Source organism: Diceros bicornis, chromosome 27 (genome assembly GCF_020826845.1).
Source record: "Diceros bicornis minor isolate mBicDic1 chromosome 27, mDicBic1.mat.cur, whole genome shotgun sequence".
Taxonomy (NCBI): domain Eukaryota; kingdom Metazoa; phylum Chordata; class Mammalia; order Perissodactyla; family Rhinocerotidae; genus Diceros; species Diceros bicornis.
In genome coordinates this window covers 38,348,554-38,366,113 of record NC_080766.1, presented here as the reverse complement: position 1 = coordinate 38,366,113, position 17,560 = coordinate 38,348,554, and the positions used below count along the sequence as shown (strand labels likewise).

The 17,560-nt window shown below is 42.5% G+C and overlaps 1 protein-coding gene across 2 annotated transcripts in view; it reads right to left on the bottom strand.

The window, feature by feature from the left end:
* KCNJ15 (potassium inwardly rectifying channel subfamily J member 15) overlaps positions 1-16,369 on the bottom strand; it is a 43,188-nt gene extending 26,819 nt beyond the window's left edge. Inside the window, exon 1 of one of the 2 annotated variants that reach the window (XM_058523104.1) lies at positions 16,049-16,369. The gene's annotated coding sequence lies outside the window, so the exon portion shown is untranslated. The remainder of the gene's footprint in view (positions 1-16,048) is intronic. The other variant, XM_058523105.1, reaches the window with a different exon arrangement.
* Positions 16,370-17,560: the final 1,191 nt, after the last annotated feature.

Here is a 17,560-nt window from a genome sequence, read left to right as displayed (position 1 = left end):
GCAAGTTATTATTTGTAAATTTAATCTTAACTAATAGCTAATTGCTATTTTCAGAAGCATGTTTGATGTGTTACTCTTGAAAGGAGGCTTTGGCTTAACTAACTTACATTTTAGTTTTACACCGAGACCTTTCTTCATGCAAATAAATGGAGGTTTCAGTTCTTACAGTATAGGGTACAAGTGTTAATCCCTTGTTTTCCTGACAAAGTTAATATTACATTTTATTTGCAATATCATAGAGTCATGCTTAATTATTGTTAAGCACTGGAATTTTCAAAAGTGGGAGTTTTCTTTAAATAAGTAAAATATATACTAGTTGAAATTAAAAAGAGTGGAGAGTAGGGGAAAAAATTATACCTGAGGTCAAGAAGAATCACTTTGGTTGGACTTTCCAGAAATTGCCAGGTCCTTTGAGGTTTGGGTGTTTTATTTTCCCCTTCCACCTGTACCACCCCGGCTGGTCAGCGGGAAGATCTCTTGGGGTCTTACCTAGAGTCCAGGTGCAGGGGTGCAGCTCAACTGAAGATACCAGAGATCTGGGGAAATGATGAAGGGGTCTGGCTCTGTAGAGAGGAAGCCTTGGGTGCTGAAAGGCCTGTGTGCAATCCCCAACCTGCAGGCTACATGCTCAGGTGACAGCTGAGAGAGTGAGCAGGGACATGCCATCCACCCCAGGAGGCAGAAGCTGGGCATTGGAGCAGATGCCTCTGTCCCCCGCCCAGCATCCCTCATCCACCTCCAACGTCAGAGACCTTGAGCCATGAGGGCTTCCAGCACAGAACTTTGATTTTTATGGGTGAAAGACAGTCCCCTTGCATCATAAGATATTTATATCTAATGTCACTCCAGATTTTTTTAAGCTATTTAACAACAAAAACTGCCAAGCAGAACTACCACAGAGCCCTGGAAGGAAGCACAGCATTTTCATACTCTTCAGAGGCGCTAACGGACACCAGAAGTTCTTTGTCTCTCTTGCATTCTATCCAAAGGGCTCTGGAACCTTGGAAAATTATCTGGTCGAGCCTCATGTTTTAGGAGTTCTCAAAGCTGAGTGGGCTTCACATTCTATCATGGGCCTGATCGTGGCGCTATGTCACAGGTTATCAGGCCACTAAGTAGCCCCTTGTGGTGGATAATTATTATAAACAAATGGGAATACGCTAGCAACTTCCCATGACACTGGATGGATCTCATGTACCTTTGTTTTCGATAACCTCCATGTGTATTTTTATAGATGTTTCTTCTCTGTGCAGTCTCTTCCCATAATGACCCCTGGACAGGATATGGACTCTCTGCACTGAATAATAATGACCAGATCCAGCAGCCAGGGGTTGGAGGATTATATGGCGTAAGCAGTATAGCACACAGGCTCACCGCTTTCCGATCAGAAAAACACTAAAATGCTACTCAGCTCATTTCCCAGGGATTTTCCCTGTAGGACCATCCTTATTAATGAGAGAGTTCAGGAAAGGAACTATTGACGAATGTCAACAGTTTTGGAAAAGTAGAATCCTATACCTTTTTAAAACTTGCAAATATTTAACTGATTTTTAAATTTCTTTTCACTCACTCCGCTCATCCGTTTCCAAACTCTAAGATAGTTTAATTTCTTTGCTTCCTTCTGAGTTTGGGTTCGTCTTTTCCTCCTTGGGTTCCACCTGGGATGAGAGGGGACCCGGTGAGGAGTCCCAAGCACTGTCAGAAGAACCAGCTTTTCCATGTGCTGCAAAACCTCGGGCGAGTCACACGTCCCCTGAGGGCCTCAGTCTCCTCATTTGTAATGGGAGAGAGGGTTGCGTTGACTTCTCTGAAACCCCTTTAAGCCTTAACTTTCTATGAAGTAAAATTTCAAGGAAAAGCACAGAGAGACTAGACTCCAAACTTGAGCTTATTTAAACAGGTATGACAGTTTTACAAGACCACCTGCCTGTGAAGATGCCCAGCCTGGTTTTGCCACTAAGAGGATTTGGAAAGGTAGAAGTTCATTCACTAAGACTCTGCTGCTTCTGGTGCTTTCTGGTGCCCAGAGAGACTTGGCTGCACGACTTGAGAGCAGTGTTGCCACTCAGAGACATCTTTGACTGTTGGAGACATTGGGCTGTAAACATATCTGTTACACTTAAAATTCCTTATGATGCATCTGGCATATATGGAATTTTATGTGACCCAAGTGATAAAAGAGTTACACACTCCCTTAAACATTAACATGCTTATAAACCTTTTTAGCCTGTTACTATAAAGCAAAGAATAAGGAGCCAAATTTTGTCTTGGTCCTGTCATAAATATACACGGAGAAGGAGCTATCAAGTCATGAAAAGACATAGAGGAAACTTCGATGCATATTGGTAAGTGGAAGAAGCCAATCTGAAAAGACTACATACTGTATGATTCCAACTCTATGACATTCTGGAAAAGGCAAAACTGTGGAGACAGAAAAAGATCAGTAGTCACAAGGGATTGACGGGGGAAAGAGGGATGAATAGGGGAAGCAGAGAGGATTTTTAGGGCAGTGAAACTACCCTATACGATATTAGAATGGTGGATACATGCCATTATACATTTGTCCAAACCCTTAGAATGTAGGACAAGGTGAACCCTAGTAGAAACTATGGACTTTGGGTGATTAGATGTGTCAATGTAGGTTGATCCTTGGTAAAAATTGTCCCTTTCTGGTGAGTCATATTGATAGCAGGGGAGGCTTTGCATGTGTGTGGGCAGGGGGTATATGGGAAATCTCTGTACCTTCCTCTCAATTTTGTTTTAAACCTAGAACTGCTCTAAAAAAATAAAGTATTGAAAAATAAAATATATATAATTTTTTTATATTTATACTATTTTTAAGACTTTATTATATATATAGACAGAGAGACAGAGAGAATACTGCTGCTAATGTCAAATTTTCAGATTTTTGTCATATTCCCTTGGTTTTGACAAAATGAGATGAGTCATCACATACTTGTTTAATATTATTCCATGTTCAACTTTGTCTTGAGCATTTTGGAGATAAGGAAACAACCTGATATGGTGGAAAGGTATAGGGTTGGAGCAAGACACACACTTGGGTTCAAATCTCAGGTCTTCTGTTTACAGCAGTGAGGGGCAAGTCACTTAAAGTCTGAAAGCTTGCATCAAGGCCTACCTAATGGGGTCATCCCAATGATGAAGTGAGAGGTTTGTGAAAGGTAATTGGGCCAGTGATTTTGGACAAGTGATTTCATCTCCCTGATTTTCAGTTTCCCCCTTTTGAAAAAGGGAGAGATAATAAAGCTCACCTTGCATTAGCCTAGGATTACAAACACTGAGCTGAATGCACCCAACTCAATGTGCAAAGTGGGACTCAGCAAAGGGTAGCTAGGGTTTTTGCTTGGCCAAGTGTGAGGTGCTCTCAGCCGTCCAGGGCTTGTAATCTGATTGGGGAAACAGGTGGCACCTGCACAGAACAAATGCTCAGATGGGGACACAGTTTATGGTTAGTTCTCAGTGGCACAGACACATTCTAGGTTTGGTCCAGCCTCAAGAAAATGACAGTCAGTAAGTGCAGAAGTGGTCAGGCTCCATGTGGAAGGGGAGCCTAACGGGCCTTGAAAGGTCTTGAAGGATGGATAGTGAGGATCTGACAGGAAAAGGAAAGAAATGGTGGCTTTCAGGAAAGAGACCTCGCAGACAAAGGCAACAAGTTTGGATGAATCCAGGAGTAACTGAGCAGGGGGCCTTGGTGGGGACAGGTGGGAAATGAGCGTGGATAACTGGGGTCCGGTGATGGAGAACTTGGCCACAAGCAGGTCGTCTAACAGATAGCTCCAGGATACCCTGGTAGATGCTTATGATAATCAGGTTCCAGAGGTCCAGTGAAGACTGCTGCTAATGGCCAACATCCCCAACTTCCAGGGGCACCTGATGCTCTCTTGGTGCCAAATGTACTCTCTGTTCCCTCGTCTCTGATTTTGAAGAGCATTGTGGTTTCTTTCCATACCAGCCTGTGCAGGATGTACCCAATTTATAGTTTACAGGGATTACTCACACACCCATATAGGTTTTCCACTGAAGTCTGTACTTTTTCCTAGACCCACCCGAATTCCAGAGCATGGTTCACTTGTATGCCAAGTTCATAATCTTTCTCTTTGTCACTTTCCTCTCCTTATAAAACCGAGGAGAAAGTTACCTTTTTAATGCTTCTATGTATTTTTAACAGAAAAGACTGAAGGACTTCAAAAAAAAAAATAATTACAAGGGTAATTTCTGATTCAATTTGCATTGAGAACAGTAGTGATTTCTAGAGGCAAATCCAGTAAACTGGTTCTGCCAAATCCAAACTCTTGTTCATCAATGTTTGAGTAGTTTTAGGGGAATAATTTCTTCTATAAGTTGAAAAAAATTTAAGAAACTGCTTTAAGATTTTGTAACGGTAGTAACCTAGACTCTGGACTTCTAATTTCTTTATACAGTAAGTTTTTAAAAAGCAGAACTGTATAAAAAGGGAATTAGTTCCTTAGAGAGGAAAGTAGGATCATTTTTGGTCATTTTGAGAATATTTGTTCTCTATTGACTCATAGAAGACAGAAGTGGCTTCCACAACACTTTCACAAAAATCATCTCATTTACCTCTCCTGTTATCCTTGTGGGTAGGTATTTCTCCAAGTTACCGATGAGAAACTAAGTTAGATGACTTGCAGAGAATCACGCAGCCCATGAGTGAGGGCTCCAATTCAGGGCTTCCACTTCCAAGTCTAATTTCTTTCTCATCAGCTGCCTTAAAGAAAAGCCTTGTGTTCACCTTGGGTTGGGGGAGATGGTGAGGAATCAGTGCGGGCATGTGGGGACCTAGAGTGGAGAGAGCAGGAACCAACCTCTGCTCATTGCTGCCCATATGCTCTGCAATGTTCTTAGACACTGAGGTTCAGAATGTCAGTGTACTCATCCAAGGGTGCTAGGGCTAGGAGTTTGTGCATCTGGAATTCACATCCAAGAATGTCAGATTCCAAAGTCCAAAGTCTCTTTTCATGACGCCAGTCCACCTCTCTTAAGAGAATGACTCTGTTTGTCAAGCTTCCACCATTACCTGCCAGGGGCCTTTTCCCACTCCTGTCTCATCTTTTTGTTTTCTATATGGCTTCAAGAACTCTTATTAGATGTTTATATTCTCCTATCCAGAAGTTTCCAAACTATTAATCATTTGACATTTGCTAAGAAAATTAAGGCTGCAATTCTTTTAATCCACCTATGTATTTTTCAAAACTACTATCACACGGCACTTTAGCTCTGCTGAAGTTTTGCTTAATCACAATACAGCACCGAAAAACCAGAAAATAGTCCCAGCAAAACAAACTTTAAACTGTAGGTTCAAAGCCAGCAGCAACTAATTGTTCTGAGGGAATTGGCATTGTCTCTCATTCTCTCTCCATCGTTATGACTATCTTTGTCAGATCATGGTCTGACATGATCAAAAGGTCACCGATCTTATGAAAGAGTAAACTTGAAAAGTCTTGCTTTAATCATTGCTGTAATTAGCAAATTTGGAGACCGCATTATTTTTCTCCTTTTATTGGAAACACATTCAGGAATGAGCTTATAGTTTATTTAGAGCTACTCAGAAAACCGAAGCACGGTACTTGCAAAAACCAGGTATTCATCTAGTTTCTAAGTGGCCTAAGTTGCTGGAATCTTCCTTCAGGAACATATGTAGCTACCCCTCCATGGTAAGCAGATATTTTTAAAATCATGGTAGATGTTAAGTTATTGAATAACCTAATTGTGCTTAAGGAGGGAAGGGAATGGGTTAGCCATATTTAGAATAGGAAACAGAAGAAAAGAAAATTTTGCCACGAACAGGCTTACAAGTAGCCATCCTTCACGCCTTTAAGGACTCTGGTTTGCCAGACATGCAATCGTCTCTCAATTCCTTTGATTTTCTATCTGGAGTGTGAGTTGGGAGGGGGCTACAGAGCCCTCCTCCGCCATCTTTTCTTGCTGGCAGCTTCAGACTCTCCTCTGCTTCTTCCCTTTAACTCCCAAACATGTTTCTCCTCTTCTCTGATATATGAGTCAAGAGTGGTCCCAGTAACTGTGTCTTCAGAAAATTCCTACTGTTGGTTGCTGCTGGGTGAGAAGACTCTGGTCTTCTATCTGCTTCTCTGATAATTCGTCGTCTCTCTGCTTGGTCTGGCACTCATCTACTTTTGTTTCTCTTCACGCTCTCTCTTGGCATCCTCCACCTTACCCTCTTGACCATTCCCAGTTCCATTTCTTTACCTGTTGCTCCCCAGCAGCACCTCCTCTGAGATCCAATCTGGGTTTCCAACATCCCCTGGGACACCTCTCCTAGACAACTGCTCAGAACTGCCTTGTCCAAAACAGAACTCATATTATTCTCCCCAAATCCAGTTACTTATCCCGATTTTTGGTTCCAAATAACGGCATCCTCATTCTCCCACCTGTCTATCTTTAGAATCCTTCACTCCTTGCTATCCTAACTCGAGCCCAGAGATTTGACCTTCTTAATGCATCTTGCATGTGTGTCTCCCTCTCCTTTTCTACTGCCACTGCACTCAACTCCAGGTCTTCATTCCTTTTACCCAGCCTCTCAAAATACTCTTCTGATAAGTCACTTGGCCTTCATTGCCAGACTAATATTCCAAAGTGCAGCTCAGAACCCAAAAAACCCAAAACTTTCAGTGACTTCTCATTGCTTACCAAACTGAACCCCAAACAGTTCTCCGCAACCAACCTACCCTTGAGTTTCATCTCCCACGGTGGCACTTAAGGGTATGGCCTTTAGACGCCAATGACCTCGGTTCAAAGCCCAGCCCCACCCCTTCTGAAGCCTGTGTCTGTAAGCAAGTTACTCAACCTCTGTGCTCTGCTTTCCTCATCTCTAAAACAAGGTTAATAGTAAAGCCTACTGGATAGGTGGTTGTTGTGAGGATTAAGACGTACCTAGACCATCTGGCCTCTAGTGAGCACTCAGCGGTGTTGGCCATCAGCATCATCATGATTATCATCATCACTCTGTTCTGTTCTTTCTTTACAGCAGACTCAACCCCTGTGCACATGGTGGTCCTCCCTTCATTTTCCCTCCGGTGCACCTTGGTGCCTGCTGTTCTCTTGACCTCTGATGGCTTCTCCTCCTCACTGTGACCTTTGAAGTCCTGTTCACTCTCCAAGGCGCTCTCAAATGCCCCAATGCCTTTCCCGACTGTCCCAAAGGATCTGGCCTGTCCTTCTTTGACTATCCCCGGCCCTTTGTCAGGGTTCCTCAGGTAATTCTTCTCACGTTCTATCTGGCATCCCAGCCATTCTTGTGCTTTGAGTATTTTTCCTATTTCTCCACTTCCATTCCCATCTACATCCCCTCCCAACAGTGGACTGGAGGTTCCTTGAGATCAAGGACTGAGTCTTCTCCACTTGGATCTTCTGAGGCATGGCCACCAACCTCCTGCAGAGCAAGCTGCCAGCAAGCATGTGCTGGGTGAAGATGACTGAGGGCTGGAGCCTAACTATCCAAAATCCTGATGAGAGTTGATTTAAAAACTCATTAAATATACTTTTCTACCAACTCTAGGGCTAGTAAGTCATAGACCACTTCTTCAGATATTAAAAACTAAATAAAGTGCTGTACAAAAAACATAATTTAGAGAACATTCACAGGTTATTGGACTAGACAAGTTAATATCCATAATCATAAAATTTATGTTTAAATATACATACCCTTGGGTAGCCTTAGACTCTGCAACACCAGATACTGGCATCGGCTGCTCCCAGTCGGAAGGAAATGCATTGATTATAATCACAGAAAAGTGTCTCTCATAAGTTTTAGTCCTACAATATTTCATTTTTAAAATGGGAAAATCTTAGAAAATTCTCTTAACTTAAAACACATTGAGAGCCAAATATCCTTACTGCCACAGTTATGCTAACACAGACCGTAGCTAAACATAGCATGGAAGGAAGGCTGAAATGATGTGAATTTCCTCGTCTCCTGAGTTGGCTGCGCCATGGATCAAATCACCCTTTTCCATCCCAGGATTGCAAGATCCTCTCCTTTCTTTCTCTTGTTTTCTTCCCCAGGATCAAACTTTCAGCCTATGCTCTCACGCCAAACTCTGCCAGCTCTGTTTTACTTTTCTGTTTTATTTCAATCTTCTTCTCTCTAAAATACTCTGTGTGTTTCTTAGTTTCCCTCTATGGGATTTACACAGCTACTATATTGTAGGTACATGGTGCCCTGTTTCTTCTCACACATATAAATACGTCTCCGTCCTTAATAACTCCACTGAAGCAATTCTAGCAGCCAATCTATCACTTTATAATGTTCACCGAGGGAAATAATGCACTAGTTAGCATTCTAAATTCACATGTATTTATTTTCAAAACACTTCAGATAAAAAGTTCTGTATTGCATGTTTGCGAGATAAAATGGATATAAATCATGGTTCAACTGAAGATGTAATTATAGCAAAAATTGAGCCTTCGTGTCAATGCATATTGATTCAACAGGCATTGCCTGAGAGATTATGTAGGCCAAGCTCTAGGAGCACAGAGGAAGAATCAGGTAAAATCGCCATTCGCACTGAGCTTGCAACCCCATGGGGAAGAGAGACAAGTAGACAGGCCATTGTAAATTAGGGCCAAGGGGGATGAACCAGCTACGTCCAGGATGGGGAGGGAAATCTACAGAGGATTCCTAACCCAGGCGTGGTGGGGCATCAATGTTCCCTGGAGCTGGTACTAGACCTGAGTCTAAACCAATGGAGAAAGTTTATAACCTCACTTAATGGACAATTAAATTATAGACATAGTGATGAAAAGAAAAAAGATCCCAAGAGACAGAATGGACATTGTCTATCAAAAGATTATAAAATATGGTGCATGTAAAACCAGATTCAACAAGTGCCTAATTGATTCCCAGGTTCAAGTACGAAGCATGTTTAAAACTTACATTTAATTCTGAAGTCACAAACAAGATTCTGTCACTGTGAGTCTGCACATTTAGTTTGGTTTTTAAAAATACAGTCCTGCATTGCTTAATGACCGGGATATGTTCTGAGAAATGCATCATTACATGATTTCCTTGTTGTGTGAACATGCTAGAGTGTACTTACACAAACCTAGATGGCATAGCCTACTATATACCTAGGCTATATTGTACTAAGCTTATGGGATCACCATCGTATTTGTGGTCCATCATTGACTGAAACTTTGTTACGTAGCACATGACTATAGATAAAACTCATATAAGTAAATGATTTAATTAAGTTACTTCTTTCAGGCTTACTCTTATGTTTCTTTTCCATCTACTTTTTTTTTTACTTTTTTTTTTTTTGGTGAGGAAGATCAGCCCTGAGCTAACATCCATGCTAATCCTCCTCTTTCTGCTGAGGAAGACTGGCTCTGAGCTAACATCTGTTGCCAATCCTCCTCCTTTTTTTCCCCCAAAGCCTCAGTAGATAGCTGTACGTCATAGTTGCACATCTTGCTAGTTGCTGTATGTGGGTCGTGGCCTCAGCATGGCTCGAGAAGCGGTGTGTCGGTGCGTGCCCGGGATCCAAACCCGGGCCACCAGTAGCAGAGCGCGCGCACGTATCCGCTAAGCTGTGGGGCCAGCCCATCCATCTACTTTTAATTCATGTTGTATATATGTGAGTGTATATTGATGTGTCTTTGTAAATTCACTTAAATTCTCTTGGGAATAAGATGGACATAAAGAAACAAAGAGACAAAAAGTAAATAAATTCTTTGGGGCTACTGTCCATGGCCACTTTGTAATCTCAAAGGCTGGCCAGTCACCTGCAGGAATGGCTAAGGTTCCAAAGGTATGACTCACAGCCAAGTGGAGCATGAACATCACAACATGTTCTTTCTTGGAGCACCACACAGCTTGCCACCCACACCAATCATAGTGTGTAAAAGTGTCCCTAATGAGCTTGCATGAAATAACAGTGAAAGGAACAAATAATAATTTTAAGGAGGTAGGAGGAGGTGGGAGACAGTTTTGTAGTCCAAAATGGTTGTACAACTTGGGATTCAAAGTTAAAGGATGCCTTTGCTGTAGGACTTCTCAGGGTTTTAATATGTTAATGATCATGTGAAGTTTCAACATGAAACACAGACTATGACAGATTTCCCAAACCTGTTGGAGTACAGACCTTCTTATGTCTTGCTGGGCGAGAGTTACACAGAACCTTCTTCAGGACTCGTTGCTTGTCAGCAGAACCTCCCAGGATAAAGGATGCTTTACTGTCAAACTTGATGATTGTGTTTCAGGATAGCCTTCCCACTTTCTGGCTAGGGGAATCTCTCTTGCCCCCAGACCCAGAGATAGGAAGCACAGGGTCAGCATCTAAGGGGTCTTCTCCTCAATTCCCAGGAGATTGAAGGTACTGGAACGGAGCCCTCATCTCTCCATACCTCCCCAAGGCAGCTTTGGCCTACTCGGGAAAAGCCGGTCCCTCTTCTGTCTATAGGGGCCTGCTGGGTTGTGGTGCCAGGAGCTGGGACCCTGAGTGTTCCTTGGTCAGCTGATCACAGCATTCATGTTGACAAGAATCAAGTCATGTAACATAATACCCAACTCTTGTTAAGAGGTGATGTTAAGATCCATGTCACCCTGACAGCAATTTTTCTTTTAACACTGTTTAGAGGACAATTTTTCCGGACATTTAATCTTTAATCTGGACTTTAGGCGGAAATTATAGATGTGAAATTTATTAAAAGAGGCAAGATGTTGAAAATAAAGCACCATTGTGTTGTGATGTTGTTGACATTGGAATGTTCTCTGTATACCTACATAGTTCCATTATTAATATTCTGGCGAAATACACACCCACACTGCCTTTGTCACTTGCATATATATGGTTGGACCTGATGTAGCTCACTATCTGTTTATATATAAATTCTTTCCATGGCCTTTTGAAAATATGAAGAAGACAGGGCAGTTTCTCATTCCTTAGCATTTAGAGAATTCTAGACAAAGGAGCCAGGTGCTCCAAGGCTCATATATTTCCTTGAACTCCTAGCAGTTACATGGGGATGGGATTGTTAGGGAGAGTACAAATGATGCCAAGTTTCATGATGTTTCCAAGCAAAGGATAAACTTTTCAAGTGTGTTCTTAAAAGGTAGGAATAGACCAAAGGGTCATTCAAGAAATAAGAAAGCCAGACTTGGGCGGCTGACCTTGCATTCTTTGGCAAACAGGACTAGGACAGAGCAAGATATCAATCTGCAAATATTCGAAGATGTAAACATCACTGAATGAGAATTATTTGGCCTGGTAGGCATGGGTTTAGCAAGCATTCATACCCAGAAATGACACTGTTAACTGCTATCCAAACTGGAAACGGCATTAATAGAACCAAAAGAGAAGAGATCATCCCTTGCTAGACATACAGATATTTCACTGGGACAAACCCTTAAGTTTGTTAAAAGAGAAGCATATTCTTGGGACACTGGCCCTGTGGCCTAGTGGTTGGGTTCGGCATGCTCTGCTTCGGCTGCCTGGGTTTGGTTCCCAGGCGCAGAACTACACCACACATCAGTGGCCATGCTGTGGCAGTGACCCACATACAAAGTAGAGGAATATTGGCACAGATGTTGGCTCAGGGTGAACCTTCCTCAGCAACAAAAAAAAAGAGAAGAGAGAAGCATATTCTTGATGACGTTAATATCATTCTAGGTTCTAGGCTCACCACTAGCCTGGTGTTCACAGGTTTTAACTCGGGGCTTTTCAAATGGAAAAAGTGCACCGTTAATTTCAGCACCCACATACTCTGCTGTGGGAAAAACAGAGCTTTGATAGCATCCTGCCCTTGGGCCTAGTTATGACCTACAGGTCCGGCCACAGTGCAAGGATCTACCTTTCATGATGTGAAATGAGAAATGTTCTAAATATTACCCAGATCAATTTTCCATATATCACTGATCATTAGGTATGTATAAGTGTGGTTATTTGGTATTTTCACTTATTATTACTAGGGTTATTTAGAGGGCAGTCAGCAGCTAAAATTTGCATAAATTAGTTCAACCACTGCTTCAGGAAACAAGTACTGAACTTCTATTATGCATGACACAGACTGGAATTTATCATGAAGTTAATGAAACTCAAGCTTCAGACCTCCTCACATGCATCAGCCCTCTCCAAAGCTTCGTTCCCAATTTTGTAGTCATAATTTTGCATTCCCTTTCCTTGAAGAGGGCCCCCAAATTGTATAATCTTCAAGCTCCATAAAATCTTGATCAGCTTCTGATGCTGACACTGGAGAAAACATACAAGAATTTCCCAGTTACCAGTCTGACACCAGGGCAACTTTGACTGAAATAGGATGTGGATTGAAACCCAAACCCAGCCATCTGGGTCCTTAGAACACCCTAAGAATTGGATCCCCTACCACAGCCTTCCTCCCCTGAGCTACCCACTTTGTATTCCATGGCCCCACATTGACGCTGAGGATTAGTCGGGTCTGTAATCCCAGGACATGGTCAGGCTCAGAATGTCATTTCCCTGAGCTCAGAACCCTGAATGGGGACATGAGTAGCCAATGCAGCCCTGTGGCTATTGTCCAGACTCCATGGAAGGGGCTGCTGGCTTTGTTTAATGTGGATCACTGCACATCTAGATTGCTCTGCATTTGAACCGCAGGGTCCAGTACAAAATAGAACTGTGCTTATTCTGTTACTAATTCTTCCCATCTCCTCTAGGTCCTCAGTCGCCAGGTAGCATCAACACGCTCTTCCTCTTAATTGCCTCCTGCCACGTGTACCAAAAATCAATGCCTCGTCCTGTTGTATCTTCTGATACTGTGAGCATGATCACATAATCCTGATTCATCTTTGTATCATGATTAAAATATCTGGAATTTTGTGCAATAGAATTTTAGGTCTAGAAGCACAGACTATTCTGGAATTAGGCCACATGTGAACTTCTAGAGTCAAAGTGGATTACAGTGACTACGGGTTATTGATCTCATCACCTGTTAAGGCATGATGCCCACTGAAGGGAATGCAGGTACACAGACTCCTCATGAGCTCTGGACCTTTCCTTACGAAAAGAACAGAAACATTTTGGGCTAAAAAGTCCTGGGAATAGGGTAAGAATTTCATGTGGACTCCAGCCGCATGACACTGAGGGGGTGCCCACATCACCCTGTGCATTATCCCAGAGAGCATTTTGCAGAGGGGGCAACATTCATCAGATTCCACTTTCTTGCCTTGTCTTTATCAGGAACGTCTATTTGCTCATTTTTTTTCTTTCGTCTTGACAGAGTAACACTTAGCAAATAAAACTTCTTTCCCAGTATCTTTTTTTAAAGAATGTAAGTCATTTTGTCTCCTTCTGTGCCCTCAATTCTCCCTTTAAAGGTAGGGAAGCAGGCTTCCCTTAGTTCTTTTAGGAGAGGGAGGGGTTGGCACTTCTGGCCACACGGCTCCTTTACCTGTCTGTAAAACTGGCGCCAGGAAGCTACCTGAGCAGCAGTGAAGAGCCAGGTGTGTTGGGTCAGATCTGACCCTTTCCGGGGCACTGCATCCTTGGGGGGCACAGAGAAAGGCCGCCTTGGTTCACTTTGCTCCTCTGCTACCCCAGTACCCAGCCCGGCCACACCCCACCCTCTGACTGCACAAGAAGCCCCACTTCCAAGGTGGTTGTATGAGATGAAGGTGAAGGGCAGGAGAGAGAGAAGGATGGATAATAACCTCTGTCTGATATGCCTCTTGCATTTACCCATTAATAAGCAACAAATACTTTTTTGCAAGCACAAAATCTAACATTATCTCTCACCCTAGCTTCCTGATTATTTTGGACTAGAGTTATTTTTACTTGAAAGAAGAAATAAAACAACACATTTGGAGATACCCCATTTACTCCAGTGTGAAGGGCTTGCATTGTTGCAGGAGAAAAGATGGCAGCTAAAGTACTTATACATTAAAGACTGAAGGAAACGATTAGGGAGGTATATATGCTTTAAACAATCGTCCCAGGGGCTAGTCATCTGCAGCCGGCCAATGCTCACAGCTTATTCTCTGGACTGTGATGTTGGTTCTAAGATTCTGATGCATTCACTAGGTAAATACACTCTACAGACAGCTCTGAACTCAGTGTATGCAAGGAAGTCAGTGGGCTGCTTCGTGTCTCTGACAGATGAGAGGGGGTGCGGCAGGAAAGGATATTTCAAGTATTTGACTTTCACTGATTAAGTCTGAAAAAGTTTGCCTCTGTTCAGTGCCTCAAGCTATATATTGTTGGTTTTTCTTGTACCAAGCATGTCGCTGCCATTCAGGTGTATAATTATACACACACACACCCCAAAACAAGAAAGTGCAGCCCTTTCAAGCTTTCCTCCACGCAAGGGCAGAGCGAGAGCATGCTGAGTCCTGCGTGAAGGAGCCAACAGACCTGCCTTTCTTGGCTCTCCGGGGCTGCCAGCGTGGGAAGCCTGGGGTCTCACTCTCTTTCTTTCCGCCCCAAGTAGGGGCTGTCTGTGCTGGTTCTAAGTGTGAGGAGAGGAAATTGGGGAAATAGCACTTTCTATAAAATGACCACAACTGTTGGTGAGAGGAAGGAGTGATAAGAGGGCGGGGGGGACTTTAAAACTGTATTTTCCTTAAGCAACCAGAATCACATGATTCAACTAAGTCTATTTCTATAAAACCCTCAAACTACTTATACACTTATTGAATTCAGTGAAGGAATGTCATTTTCGTGATTTGATTAGCATTTCTGAGATGCGACTTCTGGCCATTTGGTTCCACTCTTCCATCCTCCAACCTTTTGTGGACTCCCCATGTGACTTCTGGGTGGCTCCCTGGACGGCTATTTATTATATTTATAGCTAGAGAAGGAGGAAATCTGCTAAAAAATAAAACCCAGGGAAAGAACAGTGCGGAGGAGAGCTGTGTGTGAGGTAAGTGTTTAATTGTTCAACTGGAAGTCTCCTGACATTAGGGTTTTCATAAAATGAAGGTTTTTAAAAGTGCATTCTAGTTGTATTCGACTCTTTCCTTTTGATTCTTAAGACAAGTTTAAATTGAGATAATTTATCACCTACAGCCATTGTTGATCATTACGTATTTGTTTAAACATTCACGAGAGGACAAAACAGGATAGGATCTGATCTGGGGTAACAGTTGAGTGTGTGTATGTGAGTGTGATTCTGAGTTTCAAGAAAAGAACTTTAAGAATCACTTATAATTTTTTTCAAAATCCTTCCTTTAGGTAAAAAAAAAAAAGATTAAGATATTTTCCGATAAGAAGAAATAAATCTAAATGCTCGAATCGAGGGAGACAAATTTGGTCTTTAATTTTCCCAAGTTAAATATGCCATTGGTTGTAAGTTTCTGAACCTGTGACTTAAAGAAATTGTGAGGTGAAGAAATATCTATGGAACAACAAATTCTTATTTCCTCAGGCAACTAAATGCGGAAGTGCAGACAGGAGATAAAAAAACTAGTTTCACAGAAGCAATGCGGAAATTTCACGCAACGTAACAATTATTAGCTGAGAATAGTCTCAACTCACACAAAATTATACACAGATTATAAAACGCATTATCTACGGGTCGTGAACAAGATTCATAATGTTTCCAAAGTCAGAATTGTTTACATTCTTTATACCTACCACGGAAACTTACGTCACTTTTTTTCTCATAAGGCTAGGTAGCAGATTTTAAAATATTCCGGTGAGGTTTCGCCTTACAGCAACCTAAGCTGATTTCTCCACCAACAAAGAAAAATAACTGCCTGAGAACGACCCAAAGAATATATATAATCGGAGAAAATCGATAACAAACTTGCTCTAACAAATACTATGAGAGAAAAACACTTGCGAAAAAGAAGTTGGAGTAATTCTTCTCCCCAGATCTAGATCACTTATATCCACAGCAAACAAGACAACATCTGGAGATTGTTTCACAGGCAAGAATAAAGCACTTTTTTTTTGCCCCATCATTAAGTAAAAACCCGTTTTCCACATGCAAACAGCACTTGTAAATTCCCTCAGATAAGCTTGGATGTCTTGAATGATTTAAGTAAGTTCTAAAAGAATCGCAACTTTTTCATTACCTTTAGAAGTAAAGTTTTTCAGAAATATCTCCAGCATGCTGCGTGCTCCAGTATTAACAGAAGCGCGTCCCTCTTACCTGCAGAGACGGATGAATGCAGACTCCTGGCTAGATGGGAAGTTATGACAAGGCAAGAAGTGATCAGTCGATGCAGGTTGTCTTGGGAAAGAGACGTGTTTAGGTTCTCTCAAAACGAAGCAAACTCTCTTCGCTGCTCGCTGTCAGTCAAAAACAAGTCGGTACAAGTTTGAGTGGGATTTACCTGAAGGAACTGAAGAGAGAAAGAAAGAGATTGGGAGAGATTGGGCAGAGAGAAGGAGGGACAGGGAAGCAGAGAGGGAGGGAGAGAAAGTGAGAGAGAGAGAGAGAGAGAGAGGGAGAAACAGAGAGAGAGAGAGAAAGAGAGAGAAGGAATCTAAGAAAGGAGTCCATGAAGTCAGTAGTATGTCTTAAGGAAATCTACAGACCAGCAAGCGATTCTAATGGAATACCCAGTCCTGAGCTCTGCAAACACCTGTATAAAAGAAAACTAATGCCCTTTTAAAGAATGCCAGTTAATCTTTGAAGAAACCTTGGTCGCTCTTATCAAAGCCTGTTTTAAGGTCCCTTTGTCTAAATAAACTATAAATAAATAACTAGATTATCTTTTCTGACAAGCTCTCCTTTACCCCATGTTCTTTCAAGGTCTTCCCTCTCCACACTCCAGATGAATATTAACAAAAATCCTGCTTCCCCGGGGCAAATCAGGGTGAACCCATACAGACGATACATATATCAAATACACATAAGCAAAATGTCACAGAGGGAAACTGTGTTTTTGGCTCAATCTCCTTATGGCCAGGTTGATTTTTCCTATAGCCTCTGTTTTGCCTGAAAAAACCTAAAGAAGTTGGGTAGACATGGGTAAAATGGGGTTCTTCTGGATCATGGAACCTGGGATTGAGGTTCCATGTGGGGATCTGGTTTCCAGCATCTGTGCCCAGAGTCCGGCACTTTTATGAGAAATGGTAAGGATGCCATCCTTGTAGCAGAAGTCTAAGGGGCGTGTCAGTCTCCGGAAATGGAGGCAGTGAGCTTCTTTCTGGAATGCAGTTGTGTGTCCGTCTTACACCAAGCAGTTTCTTGCAGCCATCATGTCAGAGGAGGCCAGTCCAAGGCCCGTGTGGGTCACCAGCTTTCCCATGGCCAGAGTGCATGGGGACCCTGGTAAATCCTAAGAGAGATGGTGACCTTCCCACAGGTGCTTTCCCCAGTGAAATCCCCCACACTGGTCCAAAGGCAATGCTAAGGGAAGCAAATGCTCTCTGTCACAAAGGAGGCGATGACATGCTCACATGTCCTCTGTGCAGGCACTGTGGCAGAGCCAAGGCACTGCAGCTGCTTTAAATCGGAGGGAGCAGAGAGTGACTTGGTTTGTTGGAAGCAAATGATACCTCCCCCCTACTGGGTTCCGGGTTCCGCATTGCTGTGTCTCTCACTGCTTCACCCTGCATGCCGCTGCTGCTGCGCTGGG